The sequence below is a fragment of the Camelina sativa genome, chromosome 17 (genome assembly GCF_000633955.1).
Source record: "Camelina sativa cultivar DH55 chromosome 17, Cs, whole genome shotgun sequence".
In the NCBI taxonomy this organism is placed as follows: domain Eukaryota; kingdom Viridiplantae; phylum Streptophyta; class Magnoliopsida; order Brassicales; family Brassicaceae; genus Camelina; species Camelina sativa.
The window spans coordinates 35,462,620-35,466,416 of NC_025701.1; positions in this window are offsets into that span (position 1 = coordinate 35,462,620).

The window sequence follows — 3,797 nt, forward strand, 5'->3', positions numbered from 1 at the left end:
AAAAAAAAAAAAAAACGGGTCGGATCGTTTCATAACCCAAGAAAAATTTACTTTGGAAAATGTTTCGACTTCTAGTTTTAAATATTCCCTATGTTTTTCTCGGTGCGAACCTATAGTATCATCCTACTCTGTAATGGAAATAATGTTACATTCGTCAAGGAGGTCTCGCACAAAACTTTGAACACATCACAATAGAGATATTTCTTAACATAAAACACAAATACAAAAGAATTTTCAAATACTTAATATTAAAAGAAACAAAACTAGAAAAGAATTTGAAGTAAAAATAATTTCATCTGCCGGGCTTTGAACCCAGAAATCAAATATCAATCAGATAGTTGGCTTAACCATTGCGCTACAACAGATAGTTTGTTAGATTTGTATATATGGTGTAGAAGAACAGATTTTGGACTTTGGGATCTTTCGTTGTATACTCTCACTGCTAACATTTTATCTTATTTTTTATTTTCTGTTCTTGTAAATAATCTAAGAAAAATTTACTTTAACAAAATGCTTCGGTTTCATGTTTTAAATATTCACTACGTTTTTCTCGGTGCGAACCTACAGTATCATCTTACTCTGAAGTGGAAACAATGTTACATTCGTCAAGGAGGTCTCACACAAAAATTTGAACACATCATAATGATTATGTTCTTTTAGGTTGAGAATTTTTTTTTCTTATCTCTCTAATATAGATATTAATTCACTGTATGTTTAAAATTCAAATATAAAAAACATATGAAAATATTAATATTTAATATTAAAAGAAACACTAATTACTGGTGTCAGGCTTTAAACCTGAAAATCAAATTCTAATAAGATAGTTGGTTTAACTATTGCCCTACAATAGATCTTGTGTTAGACTTGTTTATATGGTGTAGTAAAACACAAATACAAAAGAATTTGAAAGTAATAATATCTAATATTAAAAGAAACAATATTAGAAAAAAATGTGAAATAAAAGAAATTTCTGCTGCCGAGCTTTGAACCTAAAAATCAAATATCCGGTAGATAATTGGTTTAAACATTGTGCTACAGCAGATTTTTTGTTAGACTTGTATATATGGTTGTAGAAGAACAGATTTTGGACTTAGGGATCTTGTGTAGTTTAGTTAAAATGCTAACATTTTATCTTATTTTTTATTTTCTATTCCTGTAAATAAACCTAACAAAAAATTAAAATTACTTTGAAAAATTTTACAGTTTCAAGTTTTACATATTCACTACGTTATTCTCGGTATGAACCTAATGTATAATCCTACTCTGTAGTGGAAACAATGTTATATTCATCAAGGAGGTCTCACAGAAAAACTTTGAACATATCACAATAATTATGTTCTTCTAGGTAGAAACTTTTTTCTTTTCTTATCTCTCTAATAGAGATATTTATTAACTTTTTGTTTAAAACACAAATACAAAAGAATTTTCAAATATTAATATTAAATATTTAAAGAAACAAAACTAGATAAGAATTTGAAGTAAAAATAATTTTTGCTCCCGAACTTTGAACCCAGAAATCCAATATCAATTAGATAGTTGGTTTCAGCATTGCGCTACAGCAGATGTTTTGTTGACTTGTATATATGGTGTAGAAGAACAGATTTTGGACTTGGGGATCTTTCTTTGTATAGTCTCACTGCTAACATTTTATCTAATTTTTTATTTTCTATTCCTGTAAATATCCTAAGAAAAATTTACTTTGAAAAATGCTTCTGTTTCAATTTTTAAATATTCACTACGTTTTTCTCGGTGCGAACCTACAATATCATCCTACTATGTAGTGGAAAAAATGTTACAGTCATCAAGGAGGTCTCGCACAAAACTTTGAACACATCACAATAGAGATATTTATTAACATAAAACACAAATACAAAAGAATTTTCAAATAATAATATTTACTATTAAAAGAAATAAAACTAGAAAAGAATTTGAAGTAAAATTAATTTCTGCTGCCGAGCTTTGAACCCGGAAATCAAATATCAATCAGATAGTTGGTTTAACCATTGCGCTACAGCAGATCGTTCGTTAGACTTGTATATATGGTGTAGAAGAACAAATTTTGGACTTGGGGATCTTGCGTTGTATAGTCTCACTACTAACATTTTATCTTATTTTTTTATTTTCTATTCCTCTAAATAACCTTAGAAAAAATTACTTTGGAAAATGTTTTGATTTCAAGTTTTAAATATTCACTACGTTTTTCTCGGTACGAACCTAATGTATAATCCTACTCTGTAGTGGAAGCAATGTTACATTCATCAAAGAGGTCTCACAGAAAAATATGTCGGGCTTTGAACCTAGAAGTCAAATATTAATCAAATAGTTGGTTTAACCATTGCGCTACGGCAGATCGTTCGTTAGACTTGTATATATGGTATATAAGAACATATTTTGGACTTGGGGATCTTGCGTCGTATAGTCTCACTACTAACAGTTTATCTTATTTTTTATTTTCTATTCCTGTAAATAACCTAAGAAAAATTTACTTTGGAAAATGTTTCGATTTCAAGTTTTATATATTCACTACGTTTTTCTCGGTGCGTACCTACAGTATCATCCTACTCGGTAGTGGAAAAAATGTTACATTCGTCAAGGAGGTCTCGCACAAAACTTTGAACACATCACAATAGAGATATTTATTAACATAAAACACAAATACAAAAGAATTTTCAAATAATAATATTTAATATTAAAAGAAACAAAACTAGAAAAGAATTTGAAGTAAAAATAATTTCTGCTACCGGGCTTTGAACCCAGAAATCAAATATCAATCAAATGGTTAGTTTAACCATTGCACTACAGCAGATCGTTTGTTAGACTTGTATATATGGTGTAGAAGAACAGATTTTGGACTTGGGGATATTTCGTTGTATAGTCTCACTGCTAATATTTTATCTTATTTTTTATTTTCTATTCCTATAATTAACCTAAGAAAAATTTACTATAACAAAATGATTCGGTTTCACGTTTTAAATATTCACTACGTTTTTCTTGGTGCGAACGTATAGTATCATCTTACTCTGTAGTGGAAACAATGTTACATTCGTCAAGGAGGTCGCGCACAAAACTTTAAACACATCACAATGATTATGTTCTTTTAGGTAGAGACTTTTTTTCTTATCTCTCTAATAGAGATATTTATTCACTGTATGTTTAAAATTCAAATACAAAAGAATATGAAAATATTAATATGTATTATTAAAAGAAACAATAATTACTGTTGTCAAGCTTTGAACCCGGAAGTCAAATACCAACAAGATAGTTGGTATAACTATTGCGCTACAATAGATCTTGTGTTAGACTTGTATATATGGTGTAGTAAAACACAAATACAAAAGAATATGAAAATAATAATATTTAATATTAAAACAAATAATAATAGAAAAAAAAATTAAAATAAAAGTGATTTCTTCTGCCGGGCTTTGAACCCAAAAATCAAATATCAGGTAGATAGTTGGTTTAATCATTGCGCTAAAGCAGATCTTTTGTTAGACCTGTATATATGGTGTAGAAGAACAGATTTTGGACTTGGGGATCTTGTGTTGTTTAGTTAAAATGCTAACATTTTATCTTATTTTTTACTTTCTATTCCTGTGTATAAACCTAAGAAAAATTTACTTTGAAATTTTTTACAGTTTCAAGTTTTACATATTCACTACGTTTTTCTCGGTACGAACCTAATGTATTATCCTACTCTGTAGTTGAAGCAATGTTACATTCATCAAGGAGGTCTCACAGAAAAACTTTGAACATATCACAATGATTATGTTCTTCTAGGTAGAGACTTTTTTTCTTTT